Source organism: Octopus bimaculoides, chromosome 2, assembly GCF_046866305.1.
Source record: "Octopus bimaculoides isolate indiv1 chromosome 2, ASM4686630v1, whole genome shotgun sequence".
NCBI lineage: Eukaryota > Metazoa > Mollusca > Cephalopoda > Octopoda > Octopodidae > Octopus > Octopus bimaculoides.
This window is the reverse complement of record NC_142929.1, coordinates 27,311,439-27,326,161: the sequence shown is the minus strand read 5'-3', so window position 1 is coordinate 27,326,161 and position 14,723 is coordinate 27,311,439. Positions and strand designations below refer to the sequence as shown.

The window sequence follows — 14,723 nt, the reverse complement described above, 5'->3', positions numbered from 1 at the left end:
GACAATTTGTGAGCAACATTATCTTTGGCTACAAGTGTCTCACAGGTCAGTCACTGGTTCACTGCATTTCTGACAGCAAGTGACAAGCAGGAGTCTGTAATTCAGTGTTGAATAACTATTGTAAGAAACTTCATTTGAACAGTATAATTTTTTCAGTTTTATTTCTGATGTTTATACTCTTTCATCAAAATACACACACAAACACATATACAATGGGCTTTACAGTTCCCACCTAACAAATTCACGACATTGGGCAGTTTAGAACTACAGTAGAAAACTCTTGCCCTAGGTAACATGCAGAGGGACGGAATCTAAAACTATGTGTTGCAAAGCAGGCTTCTTAACTACAGGGCTATACCTCTGAAAGTACCAGTAACTTAAAATGCTCCTATGGTTTCCAGTCTTTTAATCACTTAGTACCATACAAATAATTTATGTTTTGGCCATGTAGTTTCAGATATACATTGTCAAGGAACACAAGAAACGATTTTTATAACAGCACAATACATTCGAAGTGAGTTAATAGACTGAATAGGATGAAGCAGAAGAAACTTACAGCTTTTAAACAAATTCCACTGAGTTTCATTTTGACATATATATTCTGCTAGAATCTAACAACGAGTGAGCACCAACTGGAATACTCAATCTACCAAAAATAACAGCCAAGTCTCCCTCACACCACGTCTTACTGTCTTAGAAAAATATAATTAAAAGGAAAAAACTATACAGAGCAATACTGTCCAAGATGTTGTCATCACTGAAGTACCTTTGATCACAGATTGACTGGATGAGGACCTAATGAACAAGAACAGCAATCATAACCACCTGCAAAAGTTCATTTAATATATTTTATAACACTCTTTTACTCTTTTACTTGTTTCAGTCTTTTGACTGTGGCCATGCTGGAGCACCGCCATTTAGTCGAGCAAATCGACCCCAGGACTTATTCTGTAGAAGCCTAGTACTTATTTTATCGATCTCTTTTGCCGAACCGCTAAGTTACGAGGACATAAACACACCAGCATCGGTTGTCAAGCGATGTTGGGGGACAAACACACACATACAAACATACACACACACATACATATATGTATATACATATATACGACGGGCTTCTTTCAGTTTCCGTCTACCAAATCCACTCACAAGGCTTTGGTCGGCCCGAGGCTATAGTAGAAGACACTTGCCCAAGATGCCGCGCAGTGGGACTGAACCCGGGACCATGTGGTTGGTAAGCTAGCTACTTACCACACAGCCACTTTACATTACTTTTTAACATCCTAGGTCTGAATTAATTATAACCCTCTGATTTGATTTTTACAATTAATAATGGTAAATAAAAAAAGTGTCAAAGTTGCAGATATTTGAAGAAGGAAAAATATATCTCATCAGAAAGAAACACTGCAAAAGAAAAATAAGAGATTATTCAAAGATATCAAAACTTACTTAAAAGATATCGGTAGTTCATTCAATGAGAGTTGATTGCTGAAATAGTAAAGTGAAAGAATATGCTTGCTGTTGTTACTGCTGTTAACATCTAGAGTGAAATGTTACAAGTGGTACATCAGGTGAGAAACAACATAAATATTTTGACAGATTATCATTAACTTAGATAATAACAGGATACTTAAGAGTACATTATGATTTAATATTAATAATTCAACAAAGGGGTCAGTGTGTCAGTATGATATTTAAGTTTTGATATAAGTCATGATTAAAATAAATGTTGAAATTAAACACACACACACACCCATGTGCATGTAAATAACCCCCCCCCCCTACTTGTGAAATAGGTAATCGTTGGCAACAGGAAGAGCATATGTCTGTAAGATCTTGTCTCAAATAAGCATAGGACCAACTAATACAAACATGGGAAAAACGGAGGTTAAATGAATGGAGTCTCTCTCTCTCTCTTTCACACACATACATATTACATGCACACACACATATGTATAATTATTAACTTGTATGAGGGAAATGTTGACAGTGGCTTTATAAGGCTATCTGATGAAGGTGAGCAAGCCAAAACTTTGAAGCCATTGTTGACCTTTTCCTTGTAGAAATAAATAAATATGTAATCTACCAAAAAGTATTGAGTAACTCTCAGTTAAATAGTTTAATGTTAAATAATTTTTATACATAACAAAAAACAAATTTATGTGTATACACACACATATATATACATATAGTTGAATTAGGTATTTGAGGCACCAAGTCAGTCTGGTATTGTCCACACAGCTCGAAGTTAGGTGAATAAAAAACAAATAAGTAACAGGTATTAGTGCATTACGGCTGTTTCAAGCGGCTCCATTTAATCGATCAATGCAAGCATTACATCGATTTGAAATAACCCACTTTCCTCGGATGCAAAAGACCATATAGGTTGTCAACATTCAAGATACTCCATTATAATTTTTTAGTAAATTTTTCATCAGAACTAGAGAATAAAAAAATTACATGCTTATTGCTATTATTGTAGCAGAATGAACTTAGGGAGAAAATACCCAAAGCCTACTATAATTTGGAGTAATAGAAGAGAATAACAATGGGGGTCAAGAAATGGTAATATAGCTACATTCATCTTTCTCCTTATCACAATCAAAAGATCCCAATGCAGCTAGTATTCATCAACTTAGAATTAGAATCACTGGGAATTGACAGATAAACTTTCCCCCTACCCCTATTTTACTGTGACTATAAATTTACCATGACTACATAAAAGAACATATCTCAGAAGATGCCAGCAAGATAACAGGACATATCCAGAAAGAGGAAGGGCAGTGGTGACTTAAGCTATATTATGATTATCAATTAAAAGGGGCCTAAAATAGAAAACAAAGGAGGTCTGATTAAAAGGAGAATATAGATAGAGAATCAAGGGTAGTTGAGTGGGTAGGTTCGTGAGAAGGAGAAAGGAGAGTAAGAGATACTTAGAGATGAGAATAGAGATGAATGCAGTGGTTGAAGTATAAACCAGATCTCACAGCCTGGATAAGGGCAATTATTCATAAAAATACATTTTATAATACAGACCAAAATACATTATACCACCTTCCACATGGTATATATAGTCTTATAAGGTAAGAATCCTTACTGTAAGAACAGAGGTATGTGCAAATTTGAAAGCAAAACATTAGCTCGGCATGTATAAACAAAGTGAGGGGAAATAGGTAACATCGCCCAGAATGTAAGCTTCTTTTTCATTAATTAACAAGAAAAAAAAAACTGCTTAAGGTTTACTGTTTGAGCGTTGTTAATCACAACTATACTTGGGCTCTGACTCTCAATGCATTCTTGCAATATAAATTTTAGAGAATATTCCAAAATCAGAAAAATATTTTTCTGTTTTCATAAAAAAGTTGATCTAGAGACCAGACTAAACCTTGGCAACCCTGAAAAAGGAGCTGAAGATAAATAGTTTGGTAGGTTTCATGAATCTCCTGAAGAATTTCCATTGTAGACTTCTGTAATCAGTGAATGAATCATTAGGTATCAAGACAGATTCATGGCAAGATCAAAACACAGACATTTTACTACTACAACAACAACAACAACAACAACAACCGCCGCCACTGGGCTGGCAAGATGGAAGGTTGCACCAGACCCCATCTCATTTGGTATGGTTTCTATGGCTGGATGCCCTTCCAAATGCCAACCACTCCGAGAGTAAAATGGGTGCTTTTACATGCCACTGACATGGGTGCTACTTGCGTGTCACTAGTATCTGCCACAGTATCTGTGTGTGTGTGTGTGTGTATATATACATATGCATATATACATACACACATATATGATAGCTGTTCAATCATTGAATGAGAATGACCATCACTGACATGTAAAAGACATTCATTTTTTAAAGAATTAAATTCAAAGACTGCTTGCATTGCCTGTGCAAAATTTGAAGTTAAAAACAGCCGAAGTAACACTACAATGACACACAATAACAAAACCAAGGAGCCTGGGGACCAGCTGAGGCAAGATATCTGCCTCAGCAGTCTTACTATATCTTATATCAGTGTAACCTTTTACTGAAGACATGCTGTAATGCAAATTAAAGGGTGCCTCACTCTCAGTGGCCTTATAGTTGGCCAGACACCAGCTCAGAATTACTATGTACTCATGCTATCAATAGGTAATCAGTAACCCAATGGGTTTATATACATGTCTAGTAAACTGTAAGTGTTGACATAAACAACATAAGCATACTTAACATATATGTTGGAGTATCTTTATGCAAGAATTACTTCTCTTATTTCACTGGAAGTGAACTAAGTATCAGAAATTTGGCAAACGGCAAAAAGAATTTGATGATGATGATGATGATAGTATTAATGAGTGTAAGAAATAGCATCAATTTCAGAAGTCTCATTAGCAATTTATTACTTTGTCAAAAACAAAATATAGAAATGAAAAAAAATGTAAAATAAAACACAGCTACTTTATGGTTCAGAGCTGCTTCAGAAATCTGTCAGATCATAAGCACAAGATCTGAGTTGTGTTTCACACTTAGGAATTACCTGACAAAGTTCACCTTGTCTCTGCTATGGCCAGGATCAGAGATTTGATTTTATAAGTAGACTTGATGGTAGGATTAATAATTAAACACAAATACAACATTCTATATGAGTACTACATGTTCCAGGCTAGACTGATGCAAGCATTAAGCTGTTTCCAGGCCAAAAATATACCTCAGCAAAGCCAAGATCACTAAACAACAGATACAAGGTTTTCATTGCAATTTTACTTTTACTTGTTTCAGCCATTGGACTGCAGCCATGCTGGAGCACTGCCTTGAAGGGTTTAGCTGAACAAATCAATCCTAGTATTTAATTTTAGGCCTGGTACTTAATCTGTTGGTCTCTTTTGCAGGACCACTAAGTTATGGGGATGTAAACAGGCCAACATCAGCTGTAAAGCGGTGATGGAGCACAAGCATAAACACAAGGGGACACACACACATATTGATACACGTGTGTGTATATATATATATATATATATATATATATATATATATATATATATAAATATAAATATATATATATAAATATATATATATATATATATATATATATATATATATATATATATATATATATATATATATATATGAGATGCTCCATGCTTTCTATGCTTTTCTAAAGAAAAATTTATAATTATATATATATATATATATATATATATATATATATATATATATGACAGGCTTCTTTCAGTTTCTAACAATCAAATCCACTTACAACACTTTGGTCAGCCCAGGATTATAGATGCCATTCAGTGGAACTGAACGGGAAACTATGTGATTGGGAAGTAAACTTCTTATTGCACAGCTGAAAGGAAGAACTCAACAGTTTGCAAGAGTTAATGAAATTATTTTGAATTAGTTTTTCTAATCACCCGAACAGGTTAGAAATGTATTTCTATGTATTTTGAAGTCAGCACAATAGTTTTTATGTATATTTATAATAAACATACATTCAACTGTATAAGAGGCTAAATCTTTGAATGAGGGACCTCTGTGCTAAGTGGATTTAAGACACTGTAGCACTCAACTCTGGATATAGGAGAGAAGAAGAATGCAAAGCCCATTCTTAGTTTATATCATTGAAATGTTTATAACTTTCTATGTAAACATTTTGTAATCAGCATCATAAAGAAACTTACAGATATGTGACATTTTAATCATAATAGCAGTGATTGACTTTCAAAATGTCTTAAATTTTCAACACTCTTACTGACAAGTTGTGATGTCACAGAATGTTCCAACACACATGTGGAATCCACTAGATTAGACAAGAATTGGTATGTTTGATAGATAGATAGATAGATAGATAGATAGATAGATAGGTTAATATATTTAACCCTTCAGCATTTAGATTACTTTAGCAAATGTAAAACTTATTTATTCACACTGTTTTGAATTAGTCACGCATGATTTCATGGATTCAAGATTTTGATGATGTGATAATTTATTTTTAGAATGACATTGTAGGACGGGTGTGAGAAGCCACATCTGACTAGTTTGGACATAAAACAGGTAGAACATTTGGGCAGGATGTGGCTGGTTTAAATGCTAAAGGGTTAAAAGAGAAAAAAGTGTGTGTGTGTGTATAAACATAGCATTATATGTATTGACATATTCACAGATACATACAAACATAACTACACCCACCCACACACATTTATATAATGCTTATATGCTAAAGAAAATATAATATAAAGATCAACAAAAAAAAAAAAAACAGGAAACCTCTGTACAACAACTCAACCTACTAGAAACAAATTTGATCTCTCAGATCAAACCATGCCATCTTAATACAGACGATATTAGATAACTTAGTCCTAGATACCCCAAGATCAATGGCATGGTCACAACTGGAATGTCTTTGGTCATAGATCCTCTCAATTAGAGATGGCAACAAAACCCACTTATCCTGACAAAAAAAAAAAAAAAAACAATAAAAGACTTACACCAAAGTAAATAAACAGAATTAGACAAACAGATCGATAAATTGTTAATGAATTACTTATTATGAAAGATATGTAATTAAGCACAAAGTACAAAGAGCTTATCTAAATTACAAACCTATTAAGTCTTAATACAAGATTGCTATTCACGTGAGCCTTGTCTGATTTGGAAAAATGTGGTATTTACCTATTTGCTGTTCAGTTGTAAGCAATATTATGAACTGCATCAGCCAGATATCAGTATGCAGAGATATATCTGAATGGGAGAAATTAATTAATTAATTTATTTACTTATTGTGGATTATTGCTTGGCCTCCAAAGCCAGTTTTAGGAGAAGGTGGGGAACAAAAAAAAAAAAAAAAACTACTGATGGGTTATCTGCAGAACAAAGACTGGGTTGGATGCTTGCAATATAGAGGAGTCTGAAAAATGTGCTCAAGGGCCAGATTACTCTGTTCACCTATGTAAGAGATTAAGCCTGCTACCCTTAAACAGATAGAGTTCTCTCCATATTCAGTTAAAACACAAAAATAAGACAAATATAATATTAACTACAGCAACAATAAGTAGAAAGGAATTCATAGAAAGCCTTTTTAAGAACAACATAAAGAAAGCACACACACACGCCTATGTATATATGTGCACAAACATACTAGCAGCTAGTATTTAATCAATAAGGTGGTATGATTTCCTGTTAAGAACATTGACTGAAAGACAAATTGGTTGAAATTTATACTCTTAGAAAGACTTATTTAGAGAAAGGTATATTTGGAGAAAACCAAATTGGTTGGAAGACAATTGATTGAAAAACTTAGAAAGAAAAAGAAAAAAAACAACTAAATATTTGTTGAATTATTAATATCTAACAAAAAATTATTATCTAAGCAATTCTAAATTTAATAGGGTATGTAATAATAATTATAATGATTTCAAATGTTGGCACAAGGCCAGCAAGTTCAGGTAAGGGGTGAGCTGATTATATTGGTCAAATAGTAGATATTTCATTGACCCTGAAAGAATGAAAAGGCAAGTCGGCCTTGACTGAATTCAAAGTCAAAACGGAAAGATAGACGAAATGCCACTAAGCATTTTACCTGTGGTGTTAATGACTCTGCCAGCATGCCATGTTAATAATAATAGTAATAATATCAACAACAATAATAATAATAATCTTTAACACCTCTACATTAAATTGATTAGTAATTAAATATCAATTCAGTAAATACAATTTGTGTATTAGATTAAATGCACAACTTGTATTTAACAGATATAATTGTCCCTTTGCTTATAAATAACATTAAAGGGAGTCAAAATACCACTCTAGTGATTTTATATATATACACACACACACACACACACACATACATGCACACACACACACACACACACACACACACACACACACACATATACATGCACACCAACATATACATGCACACTCACACACACATATATACATGCACACAAACACACACATATACATGCACACACATACACATGCACACACATATATAGGTGCAAGAGTGGCTGTGTGGTAAGCCGCTTGCTTACCAACCACATGGTTCCAGGTTCAGTCCCACTGTGTGGCACCTTGGGCAAGTGTCTTCTACTATAGTCTTGGGCCAACCAAGTAAGTGGATTTAGTAGATGGAAACTGAAAGAAGCCTGTCGTATATATATGTGTGTGTGTGTGTGTGTGTGTGTGTGTGTGTGTGTGTGTGTGTGTTTGTATGCCGGTTTGACAACCGAAGCGGACAACCGCTTGACAACTGATGGTGGTATGTTTACGTCCCCGTAACTTAGTGGTTTGGCAAAAGAGAATGATAGAATAAGTACTAAGCTTACAAAGAATAGGTCCTGGGGTCTATTTGCTCAACTAAAGGCGATGCTCCAGCATGGCCGCAGTCAAATGACTGAAACAAGTAAAAGAATATATATATATATGCATACACACACACATGTATTTCATGTTACGCTAATTCCTTCATGTTTTAACTGAGGAGGGATGCATTTCCTGTCATATATTACGCAAATTTGAAACATATATATTAAATGATTTCAAAATATCACAATTTCGTTTGACGTCATTATTACAAACTTGTGTGTATGTATACATACACACACACACGCACAGACATATATATTATAGGCAGGTACACATATGGATGTAAATCTATGTTGATATTGAAAAAGACACTTTATATTTGTATATCTCCCTTGTAAAGAGAGCCATAAGTATTTAATTACTCAATCAGTCATCATAAGAACTCTACTTCAACAAGACAGTTTTTATAGAAGAGCTTTTAGTGTAAAGTTAATAGTTTATTAGAAGGTGTTACTGATGTATAAAAACTGAAAATGCTATAAGTATAATATGAAAACAGAATTCAATCTTGATCAGTTGGAATTTATTACCGCTTATGCATACAACACATCCATTTTAATATCTTACAGTGCCACATTCACCATTCTGACCAAACACATCCAGTAATGTTATCCATTCTGATTAATCCAGGCAACTACTTTTATACATAATATATGTTTGCAAAAAGTTGCACAGGAGTAATGGTTCTTAGATGTGATTGATTATATAACAAAAGCCACCTATTACATAATGGAAGGTGAATTAGCAGGCAAGTGGAAAGAACTTCACATCCACAGGATTCTAGTAAAGTATCTAAGTCTGATTACTTATTTGAGTGTGAAAGAGAGAACAAGATAGTGAGGGAAAGGAGAAATGATAGACAGCCAGAGGAAAGGATATACAGATCCTGTATTACGCCAATTAGTACTTTAGTGTGAGGCATTAGTACTAAAATAAAACATGAATTTCTGAAACCATTCCCAGAATTCCAGTCTACGTCATTGTATTCATTAAGTCTATTTGCTGGCTCTATTTAACACTGACAAGAATGCACAATGACATTGAACTGTTATGTCTAAATGACATTGAAATGTAGCCTTAAACTCCTACATGATTACTCATAACTGGACTGACCAGTTTCCTTGGTTTGTTTCAGCCAGTTTGTAAAATAATAATTATATAACTTGTTTTACAACCTAATTATGTAGTAATCCTTGATGAAGTATTTACACTCTGTTTACTGCTAGCTGTTTATTTCAACTTTTACTTTTAATGTGCTTACTAGGTAGGATAGGTACACAACTGTAAACTGTAAAACATTTACTTTAACCCTTTTGATACCAAACCACCTGAGACTACTGGTTCTATGATACAAACTTTTTGCTCGTAATTGATCTAAACTGAAATTGTCTACCAAAATTTCATGTTAATTCATGTTCCAAACACCAGCATAATAATGACTAAGTTATTTTATTAAATTCTTCATTTTTTAAATGAACTGAACAAAGGCAGTGTATTTCAGTAGAAATATGGTGACAAAACAGTTACATGTGTTTCTATGTAAAGTGATAGTTTGATAGGCATTGAAGCAGTACCATTCAATATATTTTTCTGGCAGGCATAATACCCAAATTTCCCAACTTTAATTCCAAATAACATCAGATTCTTTAATTTACAAGATAAAGTAATTGGTTGATTGTAATCAAAATTCAGAATTGCATCATATACCAAAATTGAAAGCAACCTGAGCAAAATTAAAAGGGGCTCATTTTTCGAATGAAAAAGACTAGATCCCCAGAATCTACAGATGTACAGAAACAAACTTTTAAGCTGCATGAGTATGTTATATGGGTTTCACTTGAGAAGAGAAACAGTATATCAGGAACACTGTTTATGTGGGTTGCACCTTGATTAATTATAAATATCAGACTAATTTCATGTTCAATCAGAGCTGGCCTAGGGGCTAGTGAGCAATAGTAACAGATGTTTTATCAGTTATGTATATCCAAAAGTCATCAGGACCATAGAAATGTAAAACTAGATTAAAAAAAAAGACATCATAATTGTCTTGGGAAAGGCTGGGAGCAATTAACTTTCAGATGATGTTTATGTATATTTTAAAAAATTTTCTAGTCTTTTAACACCCATTAAGTAAATAAATGAGTTGCTAAAATTATGAGAAAAAAAAAAGTAAAAAAAAAAAAGACCGGTTTTCTAGTAAATATATCTTACTAAACCACATTTTTAGATTATAGTCATTTAAGTTAATATGCCTGGTACTTATACTCTAGAGAGTTGAAGGACAAATTTGGTCTTTGATGAATTTCATCTTACAATTTACAAGGTTGAAACTACACACAAACTCACACATTTATCTTTTATTTGAGGAAGATGATAGTACCCTTGACAAGGCTTCCAAGACTAATGGGAGAGAGGGATGAAATCATCCTTAAACTGGAGATCCAACCCAAATGCTTACAATAGAGTGGGGTCTGCTAAAAGAACCCAAAGTGCCAGATGGTGATGTTAAACTGAATAACAAATTAAGGCTACTGTCCAAGTAAGCCATGGCAGTAATTGAACTCAGAATGCAAAGAAATGGAACAAATACTTATAAGACATCCAGTCAGATTTCCTCACAGTTCTGCCATATTTGAATGGTCAGAATTGTTATGCCTGACGAAGTGACCGACAGTATTCAGATACAGTTCAACCTGAGTTCAGATTTTGCCATGGTCAACTTTGCTTTTATCCTTCTAAGCAGTGATGGAAATGAAGAAGGTATGTAAGGGGACAACATTCCTCAACTTCTCAGCTTATGATGGTAGGGAAGTAGTGATGGAAATGAGTTTTCCTGAGACCCATTTCCATCACTCTGGTCATTAAAATATAACTCCAGTCAAGTACTGAAGTAAATTTAATTAACTATTTTTCTCTCAAACCCTGTGTAGCCTTGTACCAATATTTGCAATCATCAGTAATATTTTTCTGCTTGTCATGATATGTGTTCAAATGTTATACTTTCAACAAGCTTAACTTATGGATACCGTCATCAACCTTCATATATTTCTAGGTAAGGAAATGTATTACATAGTTTTTTAACCATGAACTGTTTAATGGCTGGACATGTTTTCAGGGAAAATTGCAAACAAACAGCAGTGCTTATATGATGGCAATGTTTGTTTACAAATAGTGCACAATTTCAAAACAAGGGGATATGTACACACACACATACAATTACAGGTTTCTTTCAGTTTCCATTCACTGGCAAAGCTTAGATCAGCCAGGGGTCATAGTAGATGACACTTGCTCAAGGTGCTGTACAGTGGGACTGAATCCCAAACCACAGGTTTGAAAGCAAACTTGTTAACTATATTGTCATGCCTGTGTCTAGAGTGTTTTCTGTCTTTCATCCACTGCATACTGGTTGCATCAGGACGTGGAGTGCACATATGTGTGTTACATCATTTTCTATTGAACATGGGCTAATACCGAGATATATTTCATGTCAGTGTATAAGTTGAGTCAGCTTCCCCCAGTGAATCTATGAGATTGCAAACAGAAACCAACCACATTTAGCAATCAGATGTCCAACGTAAATCATCAACCAACCAATCATGATTTCTACAGCAGACATTATATAAACAAGGCATAGGCATAGATCTAATATCTGACTTGATCATACAAATTCATATTTGCAGCTGCCTACCTTATCAATTTTGTAATCTCAGTAGGAACTGCAGTGAAACTCATAGCTGAGTTTGCTCCAAGCACAATGGAGTGTGTATCAAACCCCCAAAGAAGCCTTTGAGCAAGAAAAACAAACAATGAGATAAGTCCTAAGTGCAAACAAAGAGGATACAGCAAAGGCAGAAAAGTGTTTGCCATACTTATTGGGCATGCATTGCAACTATACAGCAAGCAATTGGATATACACGAATTTTTGTAGTCACATGGTTCTCTGATCTAGACCAAAACCTAGTTTTGAAAATGACAATGTACTTGGTTGATACAGGTAACTATTTCATCTTTGCCTTTGCTGTAGCAGTGAAGGTAGCATTATATAAAAGTACAAGCGATCAACCTCTTCCAAAATCTTACTGCTGAATATGACAGAGACTCTTTCAGAGGGTGACATGCCAGCAGATATAGTTTTGCCTTGGTTGTATTGGTTTCCATGCTAATGTGATGAATACACATTGAGGCCTCCAACAACTGATTGGACATATGTGTATTTGTCACAAATTAGTCCAAAATAATGCACCACTGTTAGTAGCTTCCATTTTGTTCCAGCACCATTCTCCAAGTAAAAATTTCATCTATGCAGTGGCATCCATAACAAAAACCACATCGAGAATTTATCACGTTTATGATGAAATCTGTGTTGTGGAATAATAATGAATATCTCAGCCACAATGTCAATCAAACTGAAGCCCTGGTACTTACTGCAAGAATGCCTATTACTGTTTTTGAAGAAAATGACTGCTCCAATTATTATCTATTTAAATTTGGAACGGTAAATTAGAGATTCTTCTAAGTGATCAACATTTTGCTACAGTCACCTCATCTTGCCCACTCATCCAGCCCAAACCTCTATATTACCTCACCTATTCTCACCCCACCCAATGTCCCTCAAGGGCATGTCTCAACACATCTCTACCATTATCACTCTCACTGCCACTCTCTTTATCTTACTGTCCAACTCAATCTTTGTTTTCCATGTAACTACTCAACAGCAAGACATCTATATCTGTCCCTTCTATACCTTAAATCTTTCAACTGCCACAAAGCCATACTCACTCAATACTACTCCCCACTCCAATTTGAGAGGCTTTTGTCCTGCAAGGTACTTGGTGACCATATCAATGCTGGTCCCATGTAAAAAGCACCCAGTACACTCTGTAAAATGGTTGGCATTAGGAAAGGCATCCAGCTGTAGTAGCCATGCCAAAGCAAACAATGTAACTTGGCGCAGCTCCTGGTCTTGCCAGCTCCTCTCCAACCCATGCCTGCATGGAAAACAGATGTTAAATGATGTCAATGATGTCAATGATGTCAATGATGTCAATGATGATGAGTTTCTTCTCAATACTTTGCAGTGAAATTTCTGATGACAAAATTAGAAATGAATTAAATGGATCCAAAATTAAAAGAGGATTATTTAAATGCATTGTTAATCCAATCAAATATTTTCCTCCTTTACTATTGGAGTCTTTTCTAAAAACATTCTCTCAGCAGGTGAGACACTGGAGTATTCTATCGATTCTATCTTCTAGTATAAAAACTTAAGCCTTCTGCAGAGATCAAGATTGCATTTGTTTGACCTAATTTTTAAATTCCAATATTAATTAGTTCCAGCATTGATATAACAGCAGGGACAGCGTTAAATTCAATGTCTGAAAAACTGAGAAGTAGCTCATTCTTTCATAAATCTTACAATATAGTTTCTAAAGAGTAAAAATCATTTAAACATTTCCTTAAACTATTCAATCAGTCTTAGTATTACTGATTGTGGAGGCGCAATGGTCCAGTGGTTAGGGTAGCGGACTCGCGGTTTCGATTCCCAGACCGAGCGTTGTGAGTGTTTATTGAGCGAAAATACCTAAAGCTCCACAAGGCTCCGGCAGGGGATGGTGGCGAACCCTGCTGTACTCTTTCACCGCAACTTTCTCTCACTCTTACTTCCTGTTTCTGTTGTGCCTGTAATTCAAAGGGCCAGCCTTGTCACACTGTGTCACGCTGAATATCCCCGAGAACTACGTTAGGGGTACACGTGTCTGTGGAGTGCTCAGCCACTTGCACGTTAATTTCACAAGCAGGCCCGTTGATCGGATCAACTGGAACCTTTGACGTCGTAAGTGACGGAGTGCCAGCAAGAACAACAGTATTACTGATTAACTGCGTATCATGACCATGCTCATCTTTAACATCTTTCTTGTTTTTTGTTGGAGACCTACAAAATCAATTGACAACTGTTCTCACTTTTTTAATGACATGAAAGTGGAAAGGTCTTCTGCAATAGGAACTACTTCACTAAGTTCAATTTATTGCTGATTGACATAATAACCATATTCATAACTGCAAAATCTGTTTTGATCCTCATCCTTAAATGTACCTTTAAACTCATCTTTGTTGCAAGGATCATTAGTTAAATTAGCTTTATCACAATTTAATTTAGTATATTTTTTGCAAAGAACATTCCAGACACCCAAACGCGGTCTATGTTTGCAGTTAATATCTCTACCAAATTTAACCATGGTACTTGCTTCAATAATTGTATTTTTTACCAAATCAAGGTTGGATTCAGAAAGTTTTGCTTAAAGAGTTTCAATATTAAAAAAAAAAAATTTCAGCAGGTAAACGTCCATAAAATTTGATCATTCCTGAATTCCAG

The 14,723-nt window shown here is 34.7% G+C and overlaps 1 protein-coding gene across 11 annotated transcripts in view; it reads right to left on the bottom strand.

Annotated features, from left to right (window-relative positions):
• The window catches only part of LOC106868837 (mitochondrial proton/calcium exchanger protein), a 75,778-nt gene that overhangs the window by 55,162 nt on the left and 5,893 nt on the right, over positions 1–14,723 (bottom strand). For 3 of the 11 annotated variants that reach the window (XM_089341978.1, XM_089341970.1, XM_089341971.1), the window contains exons 2-3: positions 6,653–6,721; positions 1,447–1,485 (exon numbers count right to left, since the gene is read on the bottom strand). The exons of 4 other annotated variants lie outside the window; for them this stretch is intronic. The gene's annotated coding sequence lies outside the window, so the exon portion shown is untranslated. The remainder of the gene's footprint in view (positions 1–1,446; positions 1,486–6,652; positions 6,722–14,723) is intronic. 4 more of the 11 variants (XM_089341965.1, XM_014914286.3, XM_014914276.3 and 1 more) reach the window with 2 other exon arrangements.